We start from the raw sequence: 16,604 nt of genomic DNA on the forward strand, positions 1-16,604 counted from the left end.
CAACATCAGCACTTCCGCAACCTGACAGCTAAATTCTTTTTGTTTTGCCCCAGTGTATTTCACAGCATTGCCATGGGCAGGCCCTGCCTAATGCCAAATACTCCCAGGTATTTGCTGAGGCTGGTCAGCAGTTCATTAGCACTAATGTACATGTCATGCACTCACACCCACTGGATTAGGTTGCTATTTAGATTAGCAAGCTGCATTTTTGCAGAGAGGGAAGGAGAATGTGCCATGTGCCAGCATTAATGAGTTAATTAAATTAGAAAAATTCCAGCACAGGAAGCTAAAATGAGTAGAATATTATGGGAATTAAAAGACAGCAAACACAGCACTGCTGTACCACTCTGCCTACATACCTAGATATTGACTGGCTTTGGAAAGTTATATTGAAAAATGTCAAGTTGTTCTGAAATATCTGGGTAGAATAATATTCTTTTCTAGTTCTCTTTTTTGTTCTTGTTTTCCTGTGGAATAATTCATTTTGATACACCCCAAATTTCTTACAGTCTCTAAAGCTATTACAAAGTTTATTGGAACTGTATAGGCAGTGCCAAGAGGCAACTGTGCCCTGCAAGTTATTTTGTGACCTAAAACACTCCCTAAACCAGTGGTCCTCTAGTTCTGATTGAAAATTGTCCAGCGGTCATAGATTCAATTGTTTGGGTTGAAATGGACCTTAAAGATCATCTTGTTCCGACCCTCACATCACAGGTAGGGATGCCATCCCACTATCCTGGGTTGCTCCAAGCCCCATCCAACCTGGCCTTGAGCACTGTCAGGGATAAGGCATCCACAAGTTATCTGGACAACATGTGCCTCACCACCCTCTGAGTAAAGAATTTCTCACACCTAACCCAAATCTCTCTTCTTTTAGTTAAAAATCATTCCCCTTGTCCTACCACTGCTCATCAGGCACCAGGCCATGGTAAAGTAGACCCCCAAAGAAGTGCGCGAAGGGCCAGAGGTGGATAAGGAACCACCTCATCTTTTACCCTGCCTTGGCAGAGTTTGGACTAGATGATCTCCAGAGGTCCCTTCCAACCCTAACTATTCCATGATTCTTTGCTTTTTAAGACTTTATTTAGGTACAGTGACACTAACACAGCAGTCTACAGAGAGACTGAGGGCTGACTTGCTTGAGAGCCAGATGCTGTGGATCTCTCCTGCCCTTACCCCATCCCTCAGAAGGGAATCAGTAGAGAACATGGGATGGTCTCATGCAATTTCTGACTGGTGATCACTTGCCAGTAAAGAACAAACTCTTAGAATGTTCTAGAAACACAACTTTCAAAAGAAAGTATGCCAGCTCTAAATTCCACCCTGTTTCAGCCACAGTTTTCAAAGCATATTTATGCTTTCTTCATGGAAGATAATCTTCCAATTATTCAGCAACTAAACAACCAGTAAAGCTTTCTATAGCACTGCTCCTAGGATTTAAACAAGTTAATATTAAGGGCTTAAATCCAGTAAACCTATCAGTGTGCTCAAAATAATACCAGGAATTTCAATACATCAGAAAATAAAGAATATAGCATTAAAGATGTTATTACTATGACAGCTGTCAAGATGAATTGCATGAGAAGCATTTAAAAGATTTATATCTCAGTATCTCACCAGGTTAATTAAATGGATGCATGCATTCATTTAAGAGGATAAGGTGGGTTGCAGTGACATAAAATGAGAGGGCACAAGATTATATTCTTTCAGCATTAACAAGAACAGGTTGAACCAATATCATTTCCGTATTCTGTAATAAGCATGATTCATCCATTGCCATTTTCAGCTCTCATTTTCTTTCTAGCAGGAAAAAAAAAAAGAGACTATGAACATAGACTAACATAATCAAAGCTTTAACCTTTTCAGTGTTTTCTATTTGGATTGGCTGTCCATTTTTATCATAGGATTTCAGGGCCATGCCTCAGGGGGGAGAGGAATCACCAGTAAATTACACCAAAGAATGTTGGAAAGGTCAAAGGATTACCCTCCCCTGTTTGCTTTTATGGGACATATGAAGCATTCATATCATGCAATAAAATTATCGAGACAAAAATGATTAAAGATAAGCAGACAGAATGCAGGAATCTGTTGTCAGGACAGCCAGGGAAGAAAAAGGATATATTACAGTGTTATCATCAATAAAAAACAGATTATGACAATGGTGTTTCTGTATCCTTAGCTTCTGCACTGAAATCAAATCCTTCAGAGCAGTGTAAGACCTGTAACCAAGAAAGAGATAGCCAGGCATGACTGAGACTATTTAGGCTGAAGGAAACATTAGACCCAAAGCTCCCATTTCTTGGCTCAGTTTCTAACCACCTATTATTATATATTACTTATTACCAAATACTACTATAAATTATGTGAAATAGGTAATTATGTGGTAAACATGCATTCCTTTAGTCACTGAGCCTCTTTCAGCAGTTGAAGGCTGTTAACCTGCAAAAGACATGTTCTGAACACAGCAGCAGCTGCCTCTGGGGGTTTGAACACACATTTGTTTCCCTCGGGAGCCACAGCTGAGCTTAGTCAGAAATAGTCAGTTCCAGGCACCTACAGAAGCTGAACTCCAGGACTTGAGGAAATTTCACTGATACTGCTCACAGACCTAAAGGGTTATGTGGAGATTTTGAGGTTCAAAAGCAAATGCGCCATTTATATCTCAATAAAGACTCCTCTGGCATCAAGTAGCTGCAACCTCTGTAATCTAGTACATCATTAATAGGGCTAGGTGTTTCTCATGGTAAAATGGCTGGCTGGCAGCAGAGACCCAACAAGGATCTCATCAAACACTGAATTACAAATCTTCTTCAGAGGCAGTGGCATCCAGTTCAGCTAATATGTTACAAAAGTCAGAAAAATAAATGCAATTAAATCCAGCATCTGAATCAGTTTGATAGACAACTAACTGGAGGAAAGAATTTAAAACACATAGTCAAGTTCTCTAAGTTTTGCTCAGTTTGATTTGTGTTTTCTTCTCATTTTTCTTTCATTGACATAAACCAAGGCACTGCTCAAAGTCCAAGAACTGCAGACCTAAGACCTGTAGCAGGGTCTCTGTTGCAAACAGTGGTGGATTGTCAATTCAGTTTTTGAAACTAGAAATAAGAGCTTATGAAATGTGCCTAAAGATCCCTCCCTCTCCAAGACAAATGCATTTCAGTCAGCAGCTCTTTTGTCTGCCCATCTGTTGTAATCATAATCCAGAGGGACCACTAAAAATCATTGGTTCATTGTGTGCTCTCCACCCCTTCCACCTGCACTGCTAAAAGAGATGATGATGTCTGCAATGGTCACAGTATCCTAAATAAATGTGACTCTGTTTAGTCCTCCTTACCAGCAGAGATTAAAGGAATGAAAGATCATTTATTTACTGTGGTATTCCAGCTCAGTGGATATGAGGAATTATTAAACTATCTTGACATAGTGTTCAGTCATCTGGTTTTACTCCACAGAGCACTGGGTAACACTTCAAAATGTTCACATGGCTCAAAGAAAAACTCCCAATATAGAAAGTACTGTAAAAATGTAAAAATCCTTAGTTACTAGTAACACGTTCAACATCCAGTTCTGTGCATCCTTAGATAACCAAAGCTATTTGCATCAGAGGGAATATGTCAGTGTCTAGGCTGCAGAACTTGTTTCTAATGAATCTGGGGCTTTGTTGGTTGTAACACAGTGTCTCACATTTCACCTTGCTATACAGACACTCCCAGTGGGCCAGGGGCTGTCCTTACATTACAGGCAATAACCTCTTGATGAAGAGATTAGTTCAATAGCAGCCCAGAAAAGAAGCTGAATCAAGCTCATAATCCCTTTCTGTCCTTTGAAAAATAAGGGAAGATAAGGTACAGTGAAATACATGCCTTCCCTTCGTGACCTAGGAAGTGGGGAGCTGAGAAAGGGCTCCATTCCTCTATTTGCATAACGTGAAAATAACTCCTCCCCCCACCATGACTGGAGTCCACCCCGGGGGAAGAACAAGAGCAGAAAGACAGCACTGATCTCTTCCAGCCAAACCAGAACTGAGCCCCTGGTTTGAAAGGAAAGACTAGCAGGGAATGAAGCAAGAACATCCTCAGTCAGCTGAGCAGCTCCAGGTGCTTTCCACAAAAAACACTGTGCCTATTTTTATCAGAAAAAAATTCTTCATGTATTTCTTATCTTTCTGTGCAAATGCCTTCAGAGTTGTGTAAATCTGGGCAGTTAGGACAGCTATAACTACAGCAACAGGTCCTTGGACTGCTATGGACTGACACACAAGAGATGTGGTACCAGAGCAGAATTTGGAGGTGCCAGAACTAATTTAGCTCCTGTAAGGATGGGCACTGAAACCCTTCAGATGGTTCCCCACCTTTTCAGGCTTTACAGAAGTTAAAAGAAGTCTACTCTCATTTCAGCTGACCTAACATCATCTAAGGATGACCCAAAAGAATTCAGCTCCAACTTTCATGCATGCTTCAGCAGTGTACTTCATGGTCACAGCAGAAGGGTGGCAGGGTACAACTCAGCTCTACCACCTGCAGATTTTTTGTAGGATGTATTCCCTATACATTGATGAGAATACATAAAGAAAAACTCTAGGGAGATATCCCAGCCAATAAAAGTTCACTTTATTCTTACACAGCAGAGCATGTAGGACTGTGGGATATCAAGATCATAAAATTGAAAGAAATTGATACACATTGATTAAACTTCATCTTCAGCTTATGGCCAAGAAAACTATCATGGAAACATTAAAAATGAATGATGTTCTTTCTTCACACGTATTTTCTTAATGGTGATAGAACACTGCACAGTGTTGGCATACCAAACAGCCCTCCACCTCTTAGCTCTGCAATTCTAGAACAATCTCATCTCAATCACCAAATTCAGTTCTGGGCCAAAAGGACAGAGACAAACTTTATGGAATTCAGACAATTGCAGCAAAGATGATTAAAGTATTGGCTTGGTGAGGAATGATTAAACAGTCCCTTCACCACAGTTTTAAACAATGACAAACAGACTAAAATGGGAAGGAATGATCATCCACAAAAGTTTGAGGGACATATCCTAACACTAGAGACAGAAAGCAATTGATTAGGTTTATTGACAGTAGGCTGAAAAGAAATAAAGAGGAGGAAATGATGCTGAGTATCTGAAGCAATTACCTAAAGCGAAATCCAATGCAGAGAATCAAAGGAACGCTTGTCATATGAAAAAATAAGGCAGGATGAAGTACAATAACAAACACTGAAAGTGAGGATGCTGCCAGAAATGAGATGTCCAACAACCCTGATGAGGAAGAAAAGAGCCTGCTCCGCCTTTCTTCTCAGTATCTCTGTACTTTGCTGTGGTTCATCCACATTGGAGATAATTAAAGGCTTTTGCTTTTGGAAAAAGTGTTACTCCATCCTTCTTCCCCATGCCATCAGCTGCTGGCAGTGCTTATTCCAGTTCCTCAGTGTGTAGACTGCCTGTCACACACTGATTTCTAATTTCTCCATCTGCCAGAAATGTAATAAAAACGTAAATTTTTTTAAAAATTAATGAATTTCCTACTTAAAAGGTTCATAGTTCTTCTATGTTTTATGTCATTCTCTCATTCTTTAACTCATCTGTGCTCAGTTCTACCAACTGAAATGTCAGTGAACATATAAACTGCCATCACAGATAATAATCCTACACTCTGGGATTATGGATACAGTACTACCCAGAAAATATTACAAAGAAAGGAGCTATACTCTTAGAATTTCTTAATCTCTCTCTCAAGCATCTGTCCATTTTGAATGCAAAGTAAGAACAGTTCAACTACAAAAGAAAAAAAAACAACAACAACCAAACCAAAACTACTGACAATTCACAAGTCAGTTATTCACTAAATTCTGAAAGATGTCTTTGCTTGTAGTAGGAACAGTTGGGTTGGTACAGAATTTTCCATCCACTTTTTTCTATAGAATTCATGTAAAATCTCAAAGTAGATAATTTTTACCTTGATTATTTCCTGGATGTAATGCTATGCAGATTTAGATAAAGCCTTTAAGAGTATAGTTTATGCACCTCCAGACTTGCAATAATCAAAGTTATTCAATATTCCTCTTAAGCTCAAAAACTAAGCTGGGAAATAAAAAGTATTATTAATATGGAAGGGAAAAGTGTTAATACACTTGCATGTCCTAAATGATCCACTGAATTTGAAAGTGCATTTTGAGACCGAATATAATCTTTAAAAGTTTTTTTTTTTTTTCCTACATAAGGTTTATGAATTCAGGGTAGATTGGGGAAAAACAATTTGAGCATAAGCAAGGGAAAAAAAAAAAAAACAAACCTTGGTTCATTTCAGGTAAATCCTAAATGTTTGCCCATATTTTGAACTGGAGATTTAGGTTGATTCTCTGACTTCTCCTGTCTCAGTTTCTCCACTACACTGTGAAGGTAGTAATATATTAAGTGTCATTTACTGAGTAAATCCTCTTTGTCAAAGACTTTAATAGTGAAACTTTCTATTAGTGCTGCTTCTCTGTGTCATTACTCTTCTCTATCTACCAGATGTGCACATCACTATAAACTCAAACAGGGGAATAATCCTCTCTCCAAACTCCGTGCTGTGCAGTGGAAGACACTCAGTTTTCATTCACCTCTTTGCTGTTCTGTCAAAATTAATTTGATGGGAGAAATTCAACTAGAACTGAATTAAAGCCAACAAAGAAAAGATTCTGCCACCAAAAGATTCTGCCATCTGTCTGCTGTGAGACAGATATCCTCTACTCCCTCCACAGATTTAAACCCATCTTCCCTGCAGGGGAAACTGGGAAGCATTAAAGCAACATTCAAAAAAAAAAAAGAAAAGTTAGAGCAAGCCCCTTTTTGTCTTTAGTAGTGGGGGAATTAAGTGGGTTACTGCAGTCTTCAGTGCTGTTCACCTTTGATTTTCCTTGTTGGCTCACAGTAACATTACCTGTAACTACTGAAGAGCAGGAAAACTCTGAACGGGACTACAGGAAAGGGAAGATAAAAGAAAAGAAGAAGCCAGGTGAGGTCTTCATGGGACTTCTTGCCTAAGGGTGTGCCCTAAACACACAAAAAGGTTTCACATCCTTCCTCTCTTCTTGGATGAGGACCCTGCACGTTAAATCTCCACCTCTGCTTTGCCTCACACATGGCTGTGCCACCCCATCTGAGCTGAGTATGGTAGGAGCCAGGGGGATCTACCGTCCCCTGGTTAAGTGAGAGATCTCAGCAGGGGTCTCAGTTATGCTTCCCACAGTTATAAACTCTTGGACTTTGCATCCAAGCTCAGAATACTCTGTAACACATAGGATCCAAACCTGGAATTCAGGTAGAGAGGAATAAGTAAAACAGGTAAAGCATAACTTGTTTTCACACAGACAACAGCCAGTGGGTAAAAGTGAGACTTCAGTGCTATACTGGGGAGACAGGACCCACCAGTAAGATTGATTCCCTGCCAGGAGCAAGGAAAACCCTGCCTAGGGTTTGTGGTGCATGTCTGCCTGTGCAGTGCCATGCTGCCCATGGCTGTGTACCTTACAAATCATTGTGTTCCCAGGACTGCACCCAAAACTATCATCTAGGTGATAAATTCTTTTCAATGTCTTATTAAAGCTTTTTCTTGCAACAGGAGAATTTTCTGGTAATCAAAAAGAAAAGCAAGTCACTTGAATAAAATAAATTGGTAAATATAAATGACAGAACTGGTTTGCCATGAACATCTGGATGCATTCCCAATCAATAACACCAAGACAGAACTGCAGCTTAAGGAAAGGAATTTAGTAGTTTTAGGAAAGCACATGATTAAATCCTAGACAAGTCTACAGATTCTCAAGCAGAGAGACAAGAAGAATGGCCAACCTGAGGCTTTGTACCATGTGCTGCTGTGGCCAGTCATTTGGAGCTCTCTTTCATTTATTGGTGCAGCCTCAAAATACAGATGAAGATCTTGGTCTCAAAAGTTAGAGCTAACAACCAGTGACATAACAAAGAGCTGTTTACTAAACTGTTACAACCAGGTTTCACTTTAATGTTTTCCTTGATACCAGATGATGTTAAAAATCCTTAATGACTTAGCTAAACTTTTAGTAATTTCTGAGTGTTTCTCATATGTAACTACAAAGAGAACCTAGGCCTTTTACCTCCAGCATAATATGGGGATTAGATAGGTCTGATTATTGATAATTGGGATTTTAGCCTTTCACTTCTGGATCAGTATTTAAAACTCAGATGAGGTTGATATTAAATAAAAGTGATTTCCATCAGCTGGCTGCTCAGTGACCTCTAAGAAATATTACAAGTTGGTAGTGGACAGGTGTCTATATGATTAAAATACACTTCGCAAGCACAGTTGGCACCCTGGAATTTACTTATTATGAATCTATAATCTGCTTCCCCCAGTTCATAAATGCAAAGTATTCAGGAGCACTGAGATGTCATTTAAAAACAAGGAGGATACAATGTTCTTTGCTAATCTCACAAACAAAGTACCTCTGTTTCTACAGCAGTTTTGAGTCCCTGGACATATGCTTTGGGCACTGCAAAGATTATCATTCGGGCTATTAAAATTCATTAATTAAATGTTAGATATCAACATTAAAAACCAAATTAAAATCTAGAGCACTGTAGGTACTCTCTCAAAACCTCACAGTGAGCACCACAGTGTTCACTGTAAAGAGAATATAAATACACACAGCACCAACAAAGTATCACACAAGGTGTCTCCCATATGCATGAATCTACCTTAATTGAATGAATATTCCCAGACGTACACATAGAACTCAAGTGGTTTTGTTAGCAAAAAATGGTAAAGAGTTTTTGACAGGAGAAGGTGAGCCCATCCTCAAAATGAGGTGGTTCTCTGACCAAGAATCAAGGCAACAGCTTTGTGTTTGAGTAGGATTTGGGGGATGGGCAGGGAAAACACCGCAATATTTTATGGCTTTTGAATAACCAAGCCCAAAAATCAAGCCTCAAGCTTTTAATCTGTTTCTCTTTAACTCATTCAGAAGTTTTGTCTGAGAACACGTGAGAAAATATTCTCCATTAACTTTTCTTTCTTGTTATATCAATTCTGAACAAAGCGAGGCAGAGCCCTTCAGCTTAGGCCTTATGGCAGATGCAGCTTCATAAAACTGTGAGACTTTCCAGGCCTGTCATGGAAGTTTTTGTGGACTCGTCAATTACTCACATCTGTGTCAATGAAAGAGTAGGAAAAACCTCATACAGAATCTAAACAGGGAAAGACACTTTGGTAGAATCAATCCCCAGCAGTTTAAATACACATGCAAGATGTTTCGCCTCTCTGAAAAGGAACATTGTTTGGTCTGGCCTGTTCAAGATGCTATAAGATTTATAAGAACATAAAAGAACAGTTGCTAAGCTTGGCACTGTTGTGCTGTAGGGGAAGGACTACGGATCCATCCAAGAACAGAGCCCTCACCTCAATGTGGGAACAAAACACAGACGAGATTAATTAGCTCAAGAACAGAGTAACCTTAGTTTTGTGAAAAAGTGAGAGATATGAACCACAAGAAAAAAAAAAAACCACAACGTTTTCTAATGGTCCTAACCAAGAAAGTCCTACTAGAAATTTCCTCCTACTAGGAATTTTCTTTTTAAACTGATTTTCTCAGCCACTAATTTCCTCTGCAAGTAGCAACTGAAATATGGGGACAAAACTACTGCTAAGCAACCCTCAGCACTTAATCCTTGAGTCTCCAAATAAATTTATTAAAAGGAGTCTGCATTTTACATATATTTTAGATGGAGTGGTTAAAAGGAAGAGGAAGAACAGGACTGTGTGCAATCAAAGCAAGTACCCATGCACCCATTTTTATCACTTTCCTGTCACACTGTCCAGCAGAACAGCTATAACCTGCTCAAACTGAACCACAAACACAAAAAGTTAAAAAACTGAGGATAGCACTGTTAACAAATTGCAGATGCATGAGGCTTGTCCAGAAAGACCTCACAAGTCAGCAATGAGAGGAAGAGAGCAAATCATGCAGAAACTATTTAATCAATGAGTAAAGACAATTATAACATCTGTTAATCTTTTGTGTAGGTTATAATTAGATGCTGCAGAGGAGTAGCCTTTAAGGGGGAGGCAGGGAATCCTTTAACATCTGCTAGAAGGGCAAACACTGTGCAATAAATGACTTTAAATGCAATCAGCAAAATGAGGGCTGAGCAGAGTTCACAAAAGGCCTGTATAAAAGATTGAGGATAACAAAATATTTTGCCAAAGGTCAACTCCTGCAGCACTAGAGCTTGAATAATGAGTTCTAGTTTATAGGCCACATCAAAAACAAACGTGATTTTACCTCTGAAAAACAATTCTTTTCTCATTTGTGTCATTATAGCAAAAGCACATGCTGCTGCTGTATATCACGTCAGCTTAATGACTTATTAGCGCTCTATCTATCAACCTTGAACAATTTAGAACAAACAGGTAGGCGTGATATATTTTAAAGGCCAGAATTCGGTCTGATTAGACTGACACAGAACTGCGTCACACTGTAAAAGTGATGTGATTCTGACTTTAAATAATTAATCATTCAATAGCTTATAAAAGATCTAATTATTTACTCATTTTGCTGTTGAAAACAACCATATGCTTTAAGCTGTTCCTCACTGAAAATGTGAGTCCAAGAGGGAGGTATTTTATCCAGTTTAACATGGCCCTCTACTGGCAAAATAACCCCCCAAAATCTTATCATTATGTACCATTTTGTCAGATCATTTCAGAGCAGCAGAAAAGATCCTACATTTTACAGCAGTTACACCAAATCTTAAAAGATAGAGTAGATCAGAGCTTTAGGAATTTGCATAAATTAAGTCATCACTTAATCTCTCTAGAATTCCCTTGAGGAGAGCACTACTTCCTTTCACTCACCAGATGCAGCTCTGGCCATCAACAGAGCTCTGAAGAAACAAGCCAAGTGCTCATATCTAGAGGAGTAAGTCATTTTAGAAGCAAATGCAATCCTTCTACTTGTGTCAAGTTGTGCTGTATTCCTCAAGGAGTGCCACTTGATTCCCCACAGGATTGATGCACACATGTGATTTCAGTTTGCACAATTAGGTAATACTTAGCATAGGCGAAACAAGCATAATACAGCCCAGCTGCCAAAAGGATACTGTTTGAAATACAAATGCTAACTACCACCAAGAGCAACTTCACTGCAAAAGAATTCCTGCCTCCTCCTTTCCTCCACCATTGCTGAAAATCCACAGTGGCAATTCAATACAGCTTCAATCAAAGTGAAGCGGACAACGCAATTCGCCTGTGTTGTTGCATGTGGTAATTAACTCTTCCTATTTGTATTATGTCTGAGCAACAAAGAAACAAAAGGATACCGTAAAATATTGAGTTTAACAATTTAGATAACAATGAATTATAAAAATCAATTAGCACTCTCAAAGAAAATAACTTGTGACATGCATCGGAATCTGTCCAGACCTATTGTGTGCACACACTATCCAAGGCTGGTTTGGCTCTGGAAAACAAATAGTGTTGTCCTGTGGAAAGCTTATCAAACATTCAGTTTAACAGTGGCATTTGTTCTTGCTGTGTGTCAATATTAATAGACTATATTTCAGCAACATAATTTTTATCCACTGCTTTATAATCCAACCCGCTTTTCAGGGTCTGCATCACTCATAGCCCATAGACAATGTTACAGCCCGTTTCCAGAAGCCATTGCCTCTGTACAAACCACGTTTATCTGATCCACCTGAATGCTAAGCAATGGGCACATAAAAGATTTCCCAGTGTTTTTCATATAATAGCTATCTAACTTTTCATCCTGAAAACATCATGACTAATTTATGTAACCATCAGGGAAAACCTAATATAATTCAGGTTCCTGCATGCTACACGAGCAGTATCAGTAGACAGTACAGAACAGAGCATTACAAGTGTTAATGGCTCGTGTTCTATTTACATTGTACATTTATTCTGGTTTAGTAATAAAACTGCATATTACATGCTTTAACTTTTGAAGGTATTTTGGCAGCTCTGGCATGAATTTTTCTTCAGCATAACTGCAGTCCTGCCAGGAGCTGAACACGTGCAAAGCCACACACGAGCTCAGAGCACCCTGCTGCATTTGGCCCTGGCTGCACCATGCCGAGCTCCTCAGCCAACTGAGCTTCCCTTTGGCACCTTTGTTCCGTGTCTTTTATCCCAACCCCAGTCCCACTTGTCAGACGATGACAGGCTGGGGTCTGCTCTAATTCTGTCTCTTTTCAGATGGCAAGAAAGCCCAAGGAATTGACATTCTCTTGGCAATTGTCCCTTTTTATGCCATCCCAGAATATTATCAGATTATATGCTGTATCCTTGGGCAGATTTCTCAGGAAAAATCCAACCAGGGGATCCCTTGGCTGAAAATGAGCTCAATCTATATCCTAATTTGCTACATTGGTAGATAAGAAAGAAAGTGTAAATGTGAGAAGGAAAATGAAAATTGGATGCCTACAGGCTCATCAGGTTTTGAGAGTCTGCTTCGGCTTTTAAGGTGATTATCTGAAGATTAGTTCATGACTGAAGTGGAATTGTACCCTCCTGCTTTACGTTTACTGGGACAGGATTTCCACTTGTGTAAATCTAAGTCTCTAAACACTTATACAAAATTCATGTACAAGAACAATACCATAGGAGTCCATTAAGTTTTCTTTAAAAGCAGTAAAATTCATGTTTTTCAGATGAAAATTTGCACTTAAAATTAATTTAAGTAAGAAAGATAAGTAGAACCTGAGTAGGGTTTTTTATTCTCACTTTGTTCTAATTATTTTGAAGATTTCAAAGGCATTTATTTGCCAATATCTGAAAATTCACAAGTGTAAATTATCAGTTCACAAAAATAGATCATCTTTATTGGCCACAAGGTCACAGGGGGAAGGAAATACTGGCTCACAGGAGTCAGTGATAGGGATCAAACCACCTTAAACCCATTCCATCTCCCCAAAGGAAAGCCTCTATCACAACTCTCAGCTCTTCACTCCTGCATTTGGTGGAAGTTTCTGAACTACAAAAAACATCTTTTAAAGACCATATAAACTTTTTTAACACTATTTCTGAAAAATGAGGATGAACACCTGAGGAATAAAAATATGCTCTTATTCACACACCCATTTGAAACACCAAAAGCCTTTGCCGTTCCCATGGCATTAATGCAGAGCTAAATTTAGGTTGGTTCCCCCCACACCCCAGGAGAATATGCTTCAATTGCAAAGACAGAACAACAGCTCCTGAATTGCACAGTATCTTGACATGCCAAGCCACATTACAGCATGAAAAGAGAAGAGCTGGACAGTTTTCATCTGTTGTAGAAACAGGGTCACTTGAGAGGGGCATCTGTAGTTGTAGCCACTCAGACCTTAACAAAAAGCCCCAAAAATCTGTTGCTGGGTGGGACTGAGAAGCCTTGTAAACAAAGTCAGCAGCAAGCAAAGCAAACCAAAATCAATAGTGCTGATAATTCAGGAGGAATCCTCCAATTCCTATCTGATTGATTTGCACTGTCTTACCCTCATACATTGGCCAATCATACTTTTCTGATTTCAAGCCTCAGAAATGTGCTTTGTCTTCACAATGACAGCTCATTAAGCAGAGGTAAACAGTAATAAAAGTTCCTCATGCACAGTACTGTGATTAGGTTACGTCCTAGAAAAGCCACTACAACTGAAATTGCAGTAATTTAGCATGGGCTTCTGGTGAAAGACTGAAGTGAGAAGCAAGAGACCTGGGGTTTGTTACCAGCTTTTGAAGTGGGTAAGCTAAATTTTAATAAACCGCATCTATGGACCAGTTTACTCCTCTGTAAAACACAAATAATTCCATGCCAATCACAGCTACTTATCCTGAGAATTAGTTAATCTCTGATCAGAAATACAGTTGTGTCCCACAGACAGCAGAGAAACAGTTTTTTCACAGCTGCTACCAGAGTGCTCTGATATTTCAAGATGTGATGGATTTCTAACTTAAACACTCAAAATAAAAATTACAGTTTCTCATATAATTGACAATTCATTCTGTCCAAAAGGCATCAGATTTCCAAGCACTGTATGATTCTCTCTTTTAAACTTATGCACCTCCAGAACTTGAACAGGGGCTGAAAGTGAAAAATAGTCAAGCTTTGCTTGAAATAAACACCTGCATAAGAAGCAAAATAATTCTTAAAGAAAACTGTACTAAAAACTACAAGGAATTTATATTAAAAATTCAACATAATCTTCAATATTCAAATGAACATAATTAAATTATAAAAGAACAATCTTCAGACAGCCCAGGTTTTGTTCAGTTAATGACAGCACTCAGGAGATTTGAAGAATCTTAAAGTTTCATCACTTAAATTAAGAGAGAGCCACTTCAGTGTAATCTCATACAAACAAAAGCCAGAATAAAGTTTTCATTTGTCCTGAACCACAGTCAGATGCATGGCTGTAATTACTCCCAACAACTACATACTTGCCGCTCTTTTAATTAAAACAAAACTACAAATAACAATGCTGACACACTCCTAGAGAAAATAAGCTTTACAGAGATGATAAAAACACCAAAACAGCAAAAGCCTTACTTGCTGCAGTTCAGTCAAAACATGCCAGCCCTGGAGAATTCAGAACCGTAAGAAGTCTTTGCAGTCCAGAAATTCTCTTGAGTTTATCCAGTGTTTATTTACCAAGCTTTAAAAAGTCTGTGGTTAGAAGAACAGAGTTAGCTTTCTACACCCTCCACAGCACCAAAGTCCTTCAGTAACAGCAGACATGAAGTTTGCTGATAGTTGGGTTTGCTGCTGCTATGTAGTTGCTCAGTACTTGTAAATACAAGCTCTGTGGACAAAGTCCCAAATGACATCACAGGCAGCTGCTTATTGTTGAGTCTTTATTAACCGACTGTCAAAAAAGAAAAGCGAGGAGGAAAGAAAAGCCCAAACTATCTTCCCTGCAGCACAATTTGCATCTTAGTAGGAGTTGCAGTGCTACACACATAAATACTTCTGTTTACTCAACTGATGTTTTTCTAGAATGACTAAACAGTGTTTGCAGGGAAAGCAGAAAAGTAAGAAAAACTTAAACAGGGAGAAAGAAAGAAAAAAAAATGCCAGCGGTGCCTTTTTCACAATTTATCACTGAATTCTTCTAATTCTTTTGTTTATTTAACAATAGGGGTGCAAACCTGCCTAGATTTTAAAGCACAGAGAAGAAGGCATCAGTAAGTTGAACTGAAAGTTTCACCGCATTCTGAATTTGAAAATTTACAGAATTACAATCTATAATCTTTGCAAGGTTTAAGACAGCTCAACTTCAGTATCAATGTGTTTTGAAGAAAACCATCTTACTTTCTGAAGATGAAAATACAAGAAAGCAAGAAACAGCATCAAACATTGTTATTCACAAGGTGCTAATGGCATAAATACTGACCTTTCCTTCTCAGAGGGGAGGTCCAAGACTAAGTAGCACTATGGAGCTGAAACACACACTCGACTCCCACCAAGGCACGGGGTACTCCCTGGAGAACTAGTCCAGCTCCTAATCTGAGCCTCTGTCACAGAGTTCCTGCTGAAAGAGAGGGGCTGGGACTCTGTGCCTTGATTTCCTCAGAAGTTAGTCCTTTCAAGTCAGAACTTCAAACACTGAAAGAGCACCACCGAGGCTTGTGACAGACTGAGCTCTCTTATCTGTGCACGTTTCCACACGAAGAGGTTCAATATTGGAAACACCTGGCCACTCACATCTAAACACCCTAAACTGTTCCACGAACAACAAAACATGTGAAACTTGAGCTCAGGGATGAGCTGAAGCCAAGTTTGCACTGCTTTTTTAATTGCTACACATAAAAGCCTCAACCTAAATTCTGCCTGTATTTACAGAGAGAAAACCAATCTTGGGTCAGATACTCAGCTGCTGTAAATCAAGCTAGATGCAATTACACACCTGAACAAGAGCAGTCAGCTGCAAGCTGAAATCCTGCTTTTAGCCTGAAAGAGTGCCATTAAAAACATTTGTGTGACCCTAATAACAGAGTGCCTGATTTTCTTGGTGCTTGCCCTGAGTAGCAGCAATACCCTGCTGACACAGTGGTGCTGGGTTCATTGCAACTGCTCGTGTAGCCAATTGCTACCTCTGCTGCTTGCTGCCTCTAAAATATGAGTTTGTGCTTTTGATGGAGATCTGTTGTAAATCCCTACATTTATTCCTGTGGCTAATCAGCCTGTAGCACACAATGTGTTATATTTACCTCCCTGCCTCAAACACATAGGGTTGTGTTCCTCTTCCATTGCACTCAGCAAGGTTTTATATCTTGCTCATTAAGAGTTTGCCAGTCTGATCCAGGAAGTCTTCAAATACTTTGAGGATGAAGTGGGTTATGGGAATAGTAAGTACTAACACATAATATTGAATTAGATTAATTTCAAACTATAGAGCTTTAGTTCCAGGTTCACAAGTGCCATTTAAGCAAACATGAACAATATCCTGTGCTTGGATAAACAGCTCCATAAGGCTTCAGCTTTTTCTATCAGAAATAAACCCATAAAATGAGCAGAAGAGTTAAATTTTGCTTAAACCTGTTGCTGATTTACAGTGTGCTTCCTCAGACCAAGAACAAG

This window comes from Coloeus monedula (genome assembly GCF_965178545.1).
Source record: "Coloeus monedula genome assembly, chromosome: 7".
Lineage (NCBI taxonomy): Eukaryota > Metazoa > Chordata > Aves > Passeriformes > Corvidae > Coloeus > Coloeus monedula.